Source organism: Thunnus albacares, chromosome 1, assembly GCF_914725855.1.
Source record: "Thunnus albacares chromosome 1, fThuAlb1.1, whole genome shotgun sequence".
In the NCBI taxonomy this organism is placed as follows: Eukaryota; Metazoa; Chordata; class Actinopteri; order Scombriformes; family Scombridae; genus Thunnus; species Thunnus albacares.
In genome coordinates, this window is record NC_058106.1 from 26,925,309 (window position 1) to 26,941,630 (window position 16,322).

At 36.1% G+C, this 16,322-nt stretch overlaps 1 long non-coding RNA gene across 1 annotated transcript; it reads left to right on the forward strand.

Annotated features, from left to right (window-relative positions):
• The first annotated feature begins 5,481 nt into the window (after positions 1–5,481).
• LOC122982349 lies at positions 5,482–8,099 on the forward strand. Its single transcript, XR_006404001.1, has 3 exons — positions 5,482–5,949; positions 7,832–7,902; positions 7,992–8,099. It is a non-coding gene; the product is annotated as an uncharacterized LOC122982349 (long non-coding RNA).
• Positions 8,100–16,322: the final 8,223 nt, after the last annotated feature.

Consider the following 16,322-nt stretch of genomic DNA (forward strand, 5'->3'; position numbering starts at 1 on the left):
GTCCTTTAGATAACAAAGGAAGATGTTCAGTTATCAATGTTGTTTTTCTCTTTGTTGTTACATTATGACATTATTACACCATAATTACACAAAGCTAAATGTTAATGGACTCCAAACAGCAATAATTTGTCAAGTACTAAAACTTATTCAAATGACTTCCCTTCATTGTCTCTTCTGTTAATGGCATCATTGGTGTACAAGAGGGCAAGATCCCATAAAAGCACACAAAAATAATAACTGCAGTTTGATTTTGCATCATTGAAATGACTGCATTTGCCTAGCTTTTTTTAAAGTCAGCTCTTACTGCTATTCATTTTTAAAAAATATCTGTCCAGATGATCTGCTGTTTTCTATATAAGAGAACATTAACTTTATCAGTTCTATTTCCGTCAAAGCATGGATATGTGATCAGTCATTAACAGCTGCAAAGATTAATCAGCCTTTATCAGCCTTTTTCAAGTATTTTCTGCAAACAAAATAAGTTATTGTATTCCCTACTACAACCTTACTATTACTTCATTAATATAGTGATCAATAAAAAGAAAGAAGAAAAAAGCATAGGCACATTCAGAAGTCAACAGCAGTAGAATTAATTTAGGTGCAATGCCAAGGAAGAATCAAAAATGAAGAAAGGGCTTGCTGCACACCAAAATAATGTCTTGGTTTTTTAAACAAAGGTTCATTGTAGATTGATGTCATCACAGTGTTACTCAGCTGCCCTTGACATTGGACTCTAATGGAGATATTAATAAATGGATGAAGAAATTCCCATATTTACTGTGTAACAAGAAAAGAGAGAGATTGTCTGTCCAGCCTGTCAAGCTGGTCAGATGACAAAGAGGCCACTTGGCCTTGTGTTATGACTTTAGCCTCTGGTTCAATGACTTTCCTAATTAGGTAATTACTGTATGTTGTGGAGGTAGTGAATTGTGAAGCACAGCTCTCCTTTTGATCCAAAAACAGTCTCTTTTTTCACCGTGAATTTTGCTAGCGGACTCTGAAAGTGCAACATATTTATTTCTTTTTAAAACAGCCCTGCACTCATCTGTATTATTATTTTTCAGCATGATGTTTTACATGCTGTTTAGCTCAGGATATGTGATGAAACAGTGAGCCATAACAACCCAAGTCCTAAGAGCATTTGGATAGTGTGTAATGTCATGTCATGCTACTCTTATTTCATTTGCAATGTGTCTTGACCTCCAAAGTCCTCACTAAATCTCAAGAGAATAATAAATCAATCAAGGTTTATTTGCCTTGAGGTAACCGTTTTTTCTTTAAACGTTATATCTCCCTGGAGTCAAAAGTGCTTCACAAGTCAGTAAAACAAAACACATTACAAAGACATAGTACTGTACTTCAATTGATAAAGATACACCAAGACATCAATAAAAAGCCTGTCTTTAAAAACAGGATTGGAGACACCTTAAACCAACCAACTTTATATGCATAGAAAGGCTATATTGTTGATCCTGTGGGCAGAACTGCAAAAGCTTTGTCATCCTTGGTCTTAAATTTTTAGGAAAAAAAATCACTGAGTCCTGTGTGTGGGGTTTGGAGATCATGAAATTAAGCTGGGGCTTGATTAAAAATAACTTTATAGTTGATCAACATAATCTTAAAACTTGAGTACAGTGCGGATGTGATACACTAAGTGACCAGAAAGATACTGTCATGCAATCTAATGCAACATATTCATTGTTGATGACATTGTGTCATAGAGGTGTTTATTAAATGCTACTTTGTAGGCTCTATTTTATGGTGATGTGGTTTTTAAATGCATAAGATGTTTCTAATATGTTTGTGTCTACATATATGTAAATGAGGTGGACAAAACATTAGAAGCTTTGGTAGCACTTTTAATTCCATCTCGGTAATAACAAGGTAATAGTGGATGTGTATCTAGGTAATATTAGCGAGAAATCTTTGTAACAGGATAATAAGGAGCTCAAAACAAAGGGACAGTAATGGAGAAACACATCTAAAGATAACACTGAGGCAGAACTATTTGGCTATAGGATAGTAAAATTTTGGTAACAATACAGTAAACTACTAATAATGAGGTAATATCAGTGTAATATTTTGATTAAAAATTGTAATATTGTGACATTGATGGGGTAATAATGACATAATATAGGTTTGTGTTTTCAAAATATCATAGACTGCTATCAGTGTATTACCTTCAAAATCACATGAAAATTCTTGAAAGTCAAATTTGGTATTGTGTGGTAATAAATTCCTCTTCTCTTATGTTCCAAACATTCACTTTTGTTTGACTTTTGTTTCATCTTTTTCAGTAGAAGGGATACATTTTTGGAATGCCCTACCAACAGAAATAAAAACACAAACTGATCTGAAAACGTTTAATGAAAAGGTGAAACACTGGCTGAAACAAAACCAAACCTGCAATCACTGATCAGTGATCATGCACATGTGCACGCACACATGCACATGGACATGTACAAACAGATAGATAAACAGAAACATATAGATAAACAAACATACATACATACTCATAAAGACTATGTGCATGCATGTACACCAACACACACATTGATAAACATTATGCACATATACACATATTGCCATGAATTAGGGAACATACACATGTGCACACATACGCAACACATGTAAATTGATTGTTATGTGATGTAAATACTGTTGTTATTGAGAATGTCACTATTTATTATGAGCTTTATTTAAGTATATTGTGAGTATTTTTGAGTAAAGCCTAACCAGGGACAGGGGTCGTAAATTAGCCTTGGCTAGAAATCCTATATGCAATACATCTGTTTCATGTTATTTTAACCTGTTACAATGTTTTTTGCATCATCCCTGACATATAGACTTATAAATAAAATAAATGAGGTAATACTGTAAAAATTCTACATGATTTTTACATGCTATGATTTGTTGGAAAATGCATAACTATCCACTACTTTTAATATACTGCAATATACAGTGTAATAACATTAATATAACAGCCCTGCAACAAATGGAGAGCTGTTGTATTGCATTGCCATCACATTGTTGTTGTGTATAGTGTTTCTATTTTCTGGTCATGTTAGTTTATATTAAAATAAAACTGATAAGCATAACATGCAATAAAATAATTTTTATGGTGTTCTGGAGTCTATTTGTGGGACACCTTAAAAATGGAAAAACAAACAAAAACAGAACACATGACTGCACTTTGTTCGCTTTTGTAGTTTCAATCTTAGTGTTGCAGGCAAGTGGTGGTCTTTGACACCTAAAAAAAATTCTTTTTGTCCCTTATTCCTTTTCCCACTTTGGTGTAATTCAAGGTGAGTCACCTCAATACCAAATGGTTGCATGTATGAAAAAAAAAAACTCCCAAAAAATAGCACCTTTCAAACATAAAGCTCCTCCATGCACAATCACCAAATTAGGGTCCAATGTGTCATCTGTGCTCATTGCAGTTAAATTTGTCCGATGAAGTACCTAAAATCCCTCAAATCCCAGGATTAACCTTTGGACAATGGAGATTTGCATTGCAGTCACAAACCCATGATCAACAGAGATGATGAGTGCCATAAGGCTTCTCTTCCCCTAAGAGGCTTATATATCATGGAAGGTCATTTATTTCTTCCTGTGTCTGGATATATGGCTTTTACAGTACAATTGTGAAGCATGTGGCAAAGAGCCACAGAGGTCCTCTGAAAGGCAAAATAGTAGTAAAACAAATATAGGAGAAATACAGTATTTCTAACGAAAAAAGTAAAGCCCTTAAATAAAGCTCAACACCCAAATACTTTTGAAATCCTCAAATTAGTATTGAGGATTTTTTAGGATTTTATACCTTTATCAGTTAGCAACAGAAGAGAGACGACAGGTCATTTTCTGTGTGACAAAGACATCCATGTGAATGACGCTATCTAACTGATCTCATATCTGATCGTCTCATCCTAAATAAGGACCATGTCTGGCTTACTTACCCAAAACAACAGTGACCAGTTAATAACTTCATCCCAAAATGGCTTTACAAGTTATCAAGATACATTCGTTTTTCTTAATTTATTTTTTATTTCTTTTTGTAGAGCTATGCCTGTGCAGGAACAAGTAGTGTTGCTGTTGTAGTTTCTCATCCAATCTGGCAGAGCATCCAAACGTGAAAACAGTGAAGCTTTATAGTTTATCATGTCCTTGAGACCTCTTGCATGCATTTATACTCATGTCTGCTTGAGAACCTGGCACTCTTTGATAATCAGAGATGTGTAAAATTGCCAACACAGAGATACAAGGTGAACATGAGTGCAATACCACACACACACTTACAGTAATTATTGCACTTAGTTACCAGTATAAAAGAACTCTTCAGTTGATGTGGATATTTTATAAATTGAAAATCTGCCCCAGGATGAGATATTGAAAGGAAATCAGTTAGCCTGTGTTGTCTGCCTTTTTCCTGTGGATCACTATAACTGTGAAATAGGATGATTAAATGAACAGTCCTAATCTACCTGTATTGCCTTTTGTGCTCTGTTACCAAAGCTGTATTCATCTACACTAATCCATGGTTGTTATTAATAGTATTGTATACCAGTATTCAATTCTCACCATCACAGCTTGTAATTAAAATGAAAATCAAACTATGCAATTTTAAGGTGTGTAAATATATTAACCAATACATATTTCTTTCAATTGAAAATCAAGGTGTCTAGATTCATAAAACCCAGCTTGTTAATCAGAAAAATATCCAGTTGGGGGCACAAACCTCTGAGGCTTGGTTGAAAACATTATCCATTTGTCTGGCTAATCAATGCACTTACACACTGTAAAACAATAATAATACATAATAAGTATGTACAATAGACATGTCAGTCCTTTGAAGAGGGAAAGAGGAATACATACCCACAATTAAGGCTAAAATTTGGCACCATGTAAAGAAAAAAATGAGCTTATTGAAAAGCTAACACTCATTTTCACATAAGCAATTCATCTGAAGTTCATGACAGTACGACTAATCCCTGTCGCAAAATAATAATGCATTAGTTTACTTAAACTGGTCAAACTGGAAATGTGTGAGTGTGAAAGGGTCTTTTTCTTGTGAAACCAACCATAATGATTATGATTGTTTAACAGTGAACATGTTGGATCAAGTCATCATCTACTTTTACACTGTGAAAAAAATATTTTAGTAAATATCAGGTTTCTGATGCACTGTAGAAAACAAGTGTGCATCCATTCAAAACACATTAACATGCATTGTATATGTGCTGGTTCACAACTTTTTGTACTAGTTTTTAATTTATTTAATTTTCTAGTAAGTAAGTCACACAGATCACATGCCACCATTACATTTGAATATTTTGCAAATGATGACTGTACTTGAAAAAGCATCTTAGTTGTTTGCTTAAATGCTTAAAAAGACATAGGCTTATGTTCTCCTGATATGCAAGCTCTTGCAGTGGTGCAAGTGAGTACTGTAACTGTTGCAAAGTTGTGTGATTAAATTCAAAAATTCTTTGGGAGGATGTCAGGATGGATGGTTTGGCGTACAAAATGTGGACGTTGATACTGTTATGACTTGGCTGAAGTGGCCACAACAAAAAAGGGAGACACACATAACTTTTAACAAAACAGAAATTGAATCAACCAATTAAACCAAATTAAAGCCAAATTAAGATTTAACTAAGTATATAGGGCATGGGTTGTGAATATCAGTAACATTAGTGGTGTATGGTGTGCATGAGTGTAAGATGTGTGTATGTCTTGTAAGATCCAAGAAAGTAAAGCGTATGAAACCTAAGGCAACATAACTGAACCAAAACAGGTGCCTGTAGAGAGCTGCAAGCAGCAGCAGCAGGGAGCAGTCAGAGGAGGGTGAGAGAGTGCCACAGCTGCAGCCCGGACTTTAACAACTCTGCAACCCTGTAGGCCCTCAGGTGTTGCCAGTTGCCTGAACGAACACCTGCAGAGACAGAGCAGGTAAATCACAAGGCCAAATGAAAGACGACACTAGGGGTCGTCACAACGCACACAGTAGTTACAACTATTACTACTACTTTAAGTCACCCAGTTTAAGTTGTTGAAGAGAAAAATACTATTCATTCATTTTCCTGCATCCATATTTTAATTGCCAGCCCAGGGATTTCAAACTGTGGGTAATTGCCTCAATTTTGTGCATGCATGCACACAAAAAAGTGAATCCAGCAAAGAGCTTGTAAATGTGGGGAGAAAAGGAGAATAACTATCCTCTTAACTCAAGGATTAGGTGAGAAACCACACTTCCCTCCAATAGACAGTCAAGTGAGGCCTTTTTGTTTGACTTACACAGATAAATTTGGTTAAATTGGAAAAACAGATGAAACAAACACTTGTGTACAACACTTTTTCATGAGTGAATGTAGAGTTGGCTGAACTTGAGCCATATGGCAGATGAGTGTGGGCCCGCAGGAAAACCTGAGAGCAAACGAGCCACGTCATGAGCACTTATCTCTCTGCCCACCTGTTCATATCTCTATCTCTCTGTCCTTTAATCAACCTTCCCACTATATTGTCTGTCTGTCTCTCACCTTACCTACCAAAACTCTCATTTCCTTTTGTACATACTCAGTACGCTTACTCTACAGAGTATACTGCATATGTGATTTATAATTCTGCAAGCACATATTTCTGCCTCTGCACTACCCACCTCCAAACATGGCATGCCTTTTCAATTAAGATGTAGCAGATCACTGATCAGCATCAATCAAAGGGGGCAAATGAGAGAAATTATGATACACCATTTTTTTCCTCCTGAAAAACTGCAGCACATTTTCTTCACCAAATTAGGTTAGCAGACTTAGTTCCCCTTGACAGAGGAAACAGCTTCCTGAAATGCATGAATGGCTGATATTAACAAGGAGGGCTCATCTGGCACTCCATTAACTCAGACTGATGTTACAGCTCAGTTAGACAGATAGACAGACAATCTGACCATATAGGGAATCTCCCTTTAAAAGCTTTTATACTTCTTTTTTCCAGGAGTGGAAGGAGAGATACTTTACTTAGACAATACTTCATATACTTTCAACACTCATTCACTCTTAGTGTGAACGGAAAAGGGCAGTGTAGTCTAATTTGATACTTTTTCCTCTTGTATATTTTCTGAGTGAGTCTTGCTGACATTTACAGCACGATAGAGAAAACAGGTAATTTGCATATTGGATAAATGTTCAAAATGATAACTATAACTGTATGATTACTATGAAGCCAACACATCCACCTGGTTAAATACAGAGGAAAACAAACTGAATGACAGGTAAGACTAGGATTAGAGTTGCATTGATAGCCACACCCATAACCCCAAGGGATGCCCTGTACACAGTGGAGCTGGCATGTGTATTGTACACACTGGTGGTTCTGAACCAGGTCTATCTGAAAAGCATTATTAGCCAAATTACATAAACAAATATCAGAATTGATATTTACGTCAGTTTTTGCCCCTCTTCTGGGGACATCTGAGGATCCCTGGCTTTACTTTTCAAAGTATTGGAGAATCAAAAAGCTGAGAGAAACAGAAATCCTGACATTTCAGGGGTAAATTAAGTTCAACAAACCATCCTTAGTGAACAGAATAAGAAAATAAACAGACTAAAAGTGCAGTTTATTAAATATATTGATAACACTCTATTTTACGGTACACTAATAAAACGTAATAAGACGTACTTTGTATCAAATTAGACAATTAGACATGGGCTGGAAGGTTGAACTCTCTCTCAAGTGGTTAGGGTTAGGCTTAAGGATAGGGTTATGTAAAGGTTAAGGTTAGGGTTAGGTTAAGGTTAAGATTACCATACAACATCTTCTTCTGGCCTATCCAATCTAGCACCAACCAATGTACATGCTGCTTGCAACAGAACCAAGAAGACAGAAATGGTGCAGAAATAATGCTGTTGGGTAAGTTTGCTTTTATGTTGGTGTGTATATTCTGTAACGCTCATATTGATGAAGAGTTCAGTGATTTAGAGCCTCTGTTTTCCTCACAGCGTTCTGACGAGGACTGTTGGCAGCTGTGGCTGTTGACATCCTGGAGTTAGCATTAGCATTAGCCTGCTTCAGTGCCTCGATGGAAACTGGAGAAAGCGCATCATATGGAATTAAAAGAGTTAAGAATTCAAATTTTTAGATTATCTACAAGAAACTGTACTTTTGATGATCATCCTTTTCTGTGTTCATCCAAATAAAATACTGTTGCACATCATTATTGACAATTGTTGGTTATGTATAGTTTATTTTCAGGATTATCTTGAAAGTGACACATTGTTAAGATGTATAACAGACGTCCAGGCAGACAGGATGTTGGTTGGACCATTTTAGAATATAAAGCATATCAAATTGTTAATCATATAGGATGTATAAAGCTGCAGAATGCACACACAATGTGCACAAAACTTTAGCAGAACAGCTGAATAGGCCTGTTGATGATGGTAAGGACATTTTTCGACGTGGCTGGGACCCCCAGGAAGGATGTCCAGCATGGGACCAGCCAAAGGTGTGTCTGAAGTAGCAGATATGTGATTTCAATTTAGTTTACAGTATAGTACTATTTTAATGTGTCGCAAATTGCCCTCTTAGAAAGTCTAAGAAGGCTCTAGCAATGGGGAATAAAGATGCAATGTACTGGCAGCTTCCATAATGTTACTAGGGTTAGATAGTGACTAATGTCCAAGTGGTCTGATGTCTAAGTAGTCTGCAGCATTTGTTACCAGACTACAGTGTACAGGACCAGCCAAAGAGGGTGTATGTCTCAAGTAACAGATATGTGATTTCACTTTAGTTTACGGTACAGTTTGTGAAAGAAAATTGAATAGTGGGTTATCATTTTATAAATCTTTTGTATATATGTTAGAAATGTTTTAAAACTAAGGAGTCAGTGTTTGTTATCAACTGAATGTGATGTAATGTCATTATCATTTTGGTGAAGAAATCCTACTCCTAGGCTAGTTGAACTCTTGAACCTGTTTCTATCTGAGGATTGCTTGCTGACCTCTGGGGTTAGCTTGAGATATCTTTGTCTTAAGCCTACTGTTTTAGAGACCACACTTGTTTGTAAGAGGGTGTAATGGTTTGTGGAAGTGTCCATTTAGGGACCAGACTGTTTTTAGCTTTGCGTCTGGAGAGGTATGAAGCTGTCTAGTTTGGGTTAACAATCTTTAGAGAAAGGGCCAGCTGAACAACATGCTTTCTCTCCAAAAATACAAGATAATTGTATTTTTGTTTGTGTTTGGACATTTGTATAATTGTTACTGATGATGTGATGGATTGTACAGTGTCTACAACTGCTTCAACAAGTAACAATGTTTAATGCTTTCTCTATGTCTCCATGTGCCTCTTTCTCAAGAGAAAATTTCCACAACAAGTTCTGTTGTAATGTGTCACAAATTACCCTCTAAGAAAGTCAAATAGGGATCTAACAGTGGGAAATAAAGATCCAATGTCCTGTCAGCTTCCATAGTCTAATGTTACTGGATTCGGATAGTGACATGGCATTAAATGGTCTGATGTCTTAACTGGTATGGGAGTAGAGTATTGAGGAAGCATGTATTAGGCTATATAGCCTATTATCTACAAACTCTACGAGACTCCAGAGAACATCCAGGCTATGAGGGACATGTGAAGTAGTGACCAGATATCACCTCATGTGGTTTGACTTTAGTTTACGGTAGTTATCTTCTAATGAGCAACAAATGACCCCGTAAGAAAGTGAAACTATGTTAACTAAAGGCCAAATAAATGTCTCTGAACTCTCAGTGTTTTGTGTGACTATTATAAAGGCTATGCCCCATAAAATATAGCATTAAATTAGTCTCATTACAGCCTGTGTTGTCTAATTAGGCTATGATAGGTCCATGTTGGTAGCATTAAATTTGGTGTCTAATTACAGCATAATTTTGTAGTAAGGGTAGAATAGCATCTAACTAGCATATTTTGGAATTGGTATGACATTGTAGATATTTGATTTCTAATTAGACTATGATCTTGTAAAATGGTGTCTAATAGTGTATTAGGATCTCCTATTTGGTTTCTAATTAGTGTATAACTTGGTATAGTATGTAAGTATAGTATATTTTTGGTCTAATATGGCATTATATGCAGTTTCTAATTATAGCATAATTTAGGTGTACGATTTCTAATCAGGAATTTGTTTACTGTCCAATAAAGAACATATTTCTAGTTTTTGTCTAAATTGCTACAAAGTACTGCTTATTGCCTCCTATTAGTGTACTGTAAATAAAGGGCGACCAATATATGGCCTTGAAACTTATGAAATGACATATCACCAGCCTGTGGCTGAAAATGATCATTACATTTTTCTATCTTTTTTTAAGATAATTTTTTTTGACATTTCTGCCTTTATTTGACAGTCACTAGTGAAGAGACAGACAAGAAGCTGGACTTGAAGCAGGATGTTGTGATTATGTGGCTGACACGGTAACCATTTGACTACCTGGGTACTCCATTATGTTATTCTTAATCAGTACTGCTGAGGTTCCTTTGAGGGTCTCTGTAGCTCTGTTTGATATCAGTCTGAAGAGAGCAAGTGGAGACAAAGAGTAGGTCAAGTGTAAAGGAAAACAAGTGGATGGGGAGTGAGTGGTCTGTGAATCTGAGCTCCCTTTGTAAACACAAATACTTATATTCCAGCTGGTGTTGTAGTCAACTGACCAGAAAATATGGTTTCATTAAAAATTCTCTACTTGTTAGTTCATTTCCTTTCAGAAATTTAGCTCCTGCTTGAATTGGACACTAGCATGTGCGAGCAAATATAGCACATCGTTCTGGAGGCAAACACTTCAGCAGTTGGTGTGGGTGAACATTATTGCTCCAAGGAATGGCTAATTTACTCAAGTTTCAATCAGTCTCATTAGGGCTATGAATATATTAACTTTCTAATTTTTTGAAAGCAAAACTTGTAATTCACACAGAATTTTGTAAAATAAAGTGTAAAGCATGCATCACAGTATACTCTGTGATACACGCAATACTTTTAGATATTTTCAGATTTTCAGTTATGGAGAAAGAGAACATGTAATTTTAAGAATTTCTAACAAGGTAATTGAAATTTTTTGTGGAAAAAAACATATTAGACAAATTATTATTCAAAGCAGAGTTTTTCATGTCTTAAAACATTTCAGTAGGGGATCATTAACAAGAGACAAAGAGGTCCTGTCTTACCATCATCAGATGCAATATGTCTGGAACCTGTAGACGAATGCATTAGGACAAAAAACAAACGAAGAAAGAAAATGTGTAATTGTTAAAGAAACTTACCAAAGTATTACTTCATGCAGATGATGCAATGTAAGGTCAAGATTATTTTTTTTAAAACCTGTCTAAACCTGTCTAAGGATATAGCACATGTAGGTTCAGAATTTTTAATCTGTCTCAATACAATACTCACATACATGTATCTTATGTACTTTGAGAGTTACTGGTCACTATAATGTATCCTCCTCTCCATACTGACCGTGAAGTGATCTCTTCCTAAGGCCACAAAACTGACCATATTTACTATGTGCAAAAAACATTCTAAAAAATCTAAAATTGAAGCCAGTATGTCTGAATTTGTGGGTTATAGCAATATGTGAACCATGGGTTACAGTGGTGAAGGTAACAGAGGAAGCCTAAAGCCATAAACCACATTTTTGAGTCAAATGAACTTTAAAACAAGTGGTGAAACAAATTGTTTATTTGACTGTGTTAGTATCTGAGTCAGAGATAGGTAGATGGACATGTTAATTCAAGCAATGCCAAAGAACAGTTTGATGCATGTTGGACCCAAAGCCTCAGTTGTACAGTCCCTAAAAGTAAAATATGTGAAAATATATCACTATAAAATTGAAATTAATATGAAAAAACTCACCTGTTGCTGACGATATAGGCACCGTGTCACACCCTCAACAACTAAATCTTGTTTACCAGCCCAGACTGTCACGTAATGAGTGCAGAGTTCAAAAATATGCTGCATCTTCATTTTCTCCATCACTTGTGAAATCCAGCTAAAACAGGTTTGTTCTGGAAGAGTTCTTCCATTGGGCAACACTACATAGAGGTCAACAAATGACTTGAGTCTGTGTCTCATCTCTGACTGGCTAGTTAGGCTAATGACCTGTCAATTGCACATCAAAAGTGACGCCTGGGGAAGCATTCCACGTCTGTGAAAAAACAGTTTAACACTGTTCAAAACATGGATGTTTTTACCAGCTTCATAGCTTTAGATTAAAATCATTATGAAAATAAGGAACTATGGTGACATTGAAGCTGGTTACTTATTTACATGTGTTATAATTCATGCTAATGCCTAAATACATTGTTTTGTTATACAAATATTTCAATGTATATTTCCACAAGATCATTGTATTACAAAACAGGCGATTATATTTTACTGAGGAAATGAATAAAAAGAAAAACACAGAAATTAATAATTTGTTAGATGGAATTAAAATGTTTATGTATCAAGCAAAACTTTGAAAATATCATTTTTATATACTATCTGATTACATTTTTGCTGAAAAGAAAAGCTAAAAGTGTTCAAAATTAAGAAGAAAGAACATTACCAACACTGAGTAACAATAGTGTCTCTGACACTGGCCCACCATAGATGCAGAAATCTTGAGCAGTGCATCATGGTTACTGTCACTGTTAGAACAGAATCTCTAAAGACTTTTAATGATAATTGAATGAACCTGCTGTATAATAAATACTGTCTCCACAGAGGTCTGGATAGTATTTTACTATATGATTGACAAATGAGCAGCTGGTTATCATAACATAGTAACTGTAAATGTGCTGAATGTATCCAAATGGTCTACACAAAATCTTTTTTCCATTTTGTGCCATACTCACAATTTAATTTGCTGAACATGGAAAATTCTATCTGAAATATCTCATAAAAATCTTGAATGACGTCAGAAACACTAATCCTAACGCATAATTATTAGCTTACTTTTTTGTTTGTAGTAGCCATGGGAACAGTAATTAAAACAACATTGTCCAAATGAATGACCTAAATATGGTGGCAGGACAGGATAGTATTGAATCTTTAGTGGTTGTGGGAAAAAAATAAGTTTCTCAGAAATACACTGCTGTAGTTAATTCTTTGGAAGCCTCTGCGTGGTTTGCTGAGGATGAAACTGGATGAAAGTGAGAGAAAAATAGGGACGGAGGAATAAAGGAAATTAGTAACTTAATCCACAGCAGGATCAAAAGAGTGCGATTGGATTATATTTTGTTGCATCACAGCAAATGAAAGATGTTTTAGATCAAAGGCAGTGATTTTCAGCGAGAGAATATGGAGATGCATTATTGAAGATGATGAACAAAGTGTGTGTGTGTGTGTGTGTGTGTGTGTGTGGAGGGGGGGGGTTGTATTTGATGTCATAACTTGGGAAATGTAGCCTCTCCTATTCACTAGACCAGTGTAACCCAACACGGGCCTCTCATTGTTGTCTTTATTTGTTTGATTTCAAGGCAGGGACATTACAATAAAGCCAATATGGAAATGGGATCGGGCTGCGACTGATGGTAATTACTTTCTGTCTACACCATTAAGAATTTAATGTAATTTCAGATAGACTTTCCCGGAGAGAGAGAGAGAGAGAGAGAGAGAGAGAGAGGTGTGTGTGTGGGGGGGTGGGGCTGGGTGTGTTGGCTATCTATGTGTTACGAAGTAAAACATGCACAAGACAGCATAAGCCAGCTCCACTTGAGCTAACAAGAAATGTGTACATCCTGCTATGTACAGTGTAATGTCTTGTAGTCTTAACACCTCCTCTGCCTGACAATTATGTTTCTTTAACAACCTGTATATGAAATACAGAAGAATAATCCCCAAGGTCACAAAGAGTTCAAGAACCTGATTTAAGCCAAGTCACCCCTCCACTGTCCATTCTGCCCTGGTCTGAAGATGCCTGTCTGTCAGCGGGATTACTGCAGCAGGAGGTGATCGCTCATGTAGAAAAGCTGTGGAGTGTGTCAGTCTGGGTGACCTCTCTCTCCAGCTGTTTGTAGCCACGTAAAACTCAGATTTTCATCAGATCAATTCATGTAATGAGACAGAGATTTCTAATAACACTCTTGAAGGTTAAAAACAATCAACGTTAGGGTTAAGGGTCATTTTGAGGATCATGTTGGATAGCGGAATGTATGGATCAAATTGCTATTTGATACTGTACAGCAGGATCTTGCTAGGACTGATGACATAAGCCGCAGATTTGAATTTCAGCAGTCAAATCTGGATTTTTATACAGTATCTACAGTAAGAAGTTAATATATTGTGTCTAAATGAGTACCTTTTAAGTGTGTTCATTTTTATACCTATATAATTCTCATAATTTTCATTTTTTGAAGTGTTGATTCCAAAGTATTTTTTTAGCTGAAGGTTTAAAGGAACAGAAGGTATTCCAGGTATGTTGTCCAACCACTGTATATCAGAATAAGCAGACTGTATAAAAATAATAAGAATTGTTGCTCCTGAATCTTGTAACCAACTAAATAAAGAACACCCAAATAACGAACAAAAGCACAAATTCTATATGATTTAATTTTCTGGATATAAGATGACTAATGCATTAACACAATAGTATCTGCACAAAAGTGATGTTATGATCAAACCTTACCACTTATTAACCAGACCCAGTGTTTGTTATTGCACACAGGAGCGTACTTTGTCATCATAACAGCTGGGTTTAAGCTATGATATGTCTAAAGGGCTTGTATGACTGTTGTGTGTTTCCTTTCCCAAGAAGCTGAAGGAAAATGACTAATCAAAAGAGTTGGAGTGGGTGGAAGAGAAAGTTTATACAGTGAACTAAACCTCCATTGTTATTATTGCAATAAATCACATGCTGTAATTGTTTGGTCAGTGTAAAAAAACAAATGTAGAACTGTGCAGAGTACATCTTAGATTGTCATTTGGCTGCAAACAACCATTCCCTGGGCAGCTGACTTATTTATTGTAGGCAGATATGGAATGCATCACCAAGGTATTGATTCTGTTAGATAAATGGAAAGGTTTGATCATGACATAGCACCTGGCTGGCCAAAGGTACAGAATTTGAACCTGATCCTGGAGGATCACAAATTACTGAATGCTGGTGTGCCATATTTTATATGAAGTTTTCTGGATATTTTCCTGCACATGGATTGTAAAAAGTATCCACAAATATGCCTTGAACTTTAGATGATAATTCCAAAGACCTTTCGTAAGGGATAACTCAATGCTTAACTGGATTTATGGTAAGATTTTAAATAAAATCACCATAAATGAGATGGAATTATTGGATAATGGAATAGCATTCTCAGTGTAAACATAAAATCAGATTTTTATCACATTCAGAGATGAATTTTGTAACTCCAGAAAGGAGGCTGCATTGACATATTTAACTTCTTTCTGCTCATTGCCCTTGTCAGTAAGGGTATCCTTCTCTTGCTCTCTCTTTTTCTTTCTCCATCCTCTCTCTCTCTCTCACTGTGCTTACACGATTTGTTCTATTGATCTCAAACAACTTGACAATTAAGCAAAATGCCTTTTGAACCTGCCCAAGATGTTAAACATATTACAAATCTGACTGTTCATCCAAAAAAAGATTTGTTAGTGATCATAAATCAACAACAAAGCCAGTTACACTTGCTCTATCACATAAGGCAGATGAGATGTGTTTCTTTTTGTCTTAAAAGACAGTACTGTGTGCATAATGAATGTCATTTTGCAACCTATTTGTGTAATGCACAGTTCGGCCAGAGGTGATTACTGAGGATTACACTGAGCTGCTCCTGATGTGCTCTGTACTTGCATGACATGCTCTGGTCTTGAAATGCTGATTATAACTTGAGATGTGTGAATACATTCTCAGTACAGGTTTGTTTGCATGTTTCCTGTTTTGTAAGAGCCAAACCTGAACAGGTTTAAAGGACATATAATACAACTGAGTTCTTTGCTTGGGAGCGTGCATAGTTGACATCAGTTCACAATGCTTTTGTGTCTACATTCATAGCAAACATGTGCAAAATAAACATAGACAGAGGGCAAGGAAAGAGTAGCTTTGTAAAGCAGACAGCCTATGAGTTCATCTGGTGGAAGAGAAAGTGTCAAAACCACTCTCACAGTTTCTTGTAGTACATAGTATAGTTCCAGGAGTGTAATTATTGCCAATACCACTCAAGAAAGGTGCAAAATGCAGCTTAGACTGAATTGATTTGATCCTCAGATAATCCTGACAGGAGCAGCTGTAGCTACAAGTCAGCATACTGTTTTCCTTCTACATGTGACTCTGGGTGTTACCTCACCAGCCCTGACCTATGCAGGTGATGACAAC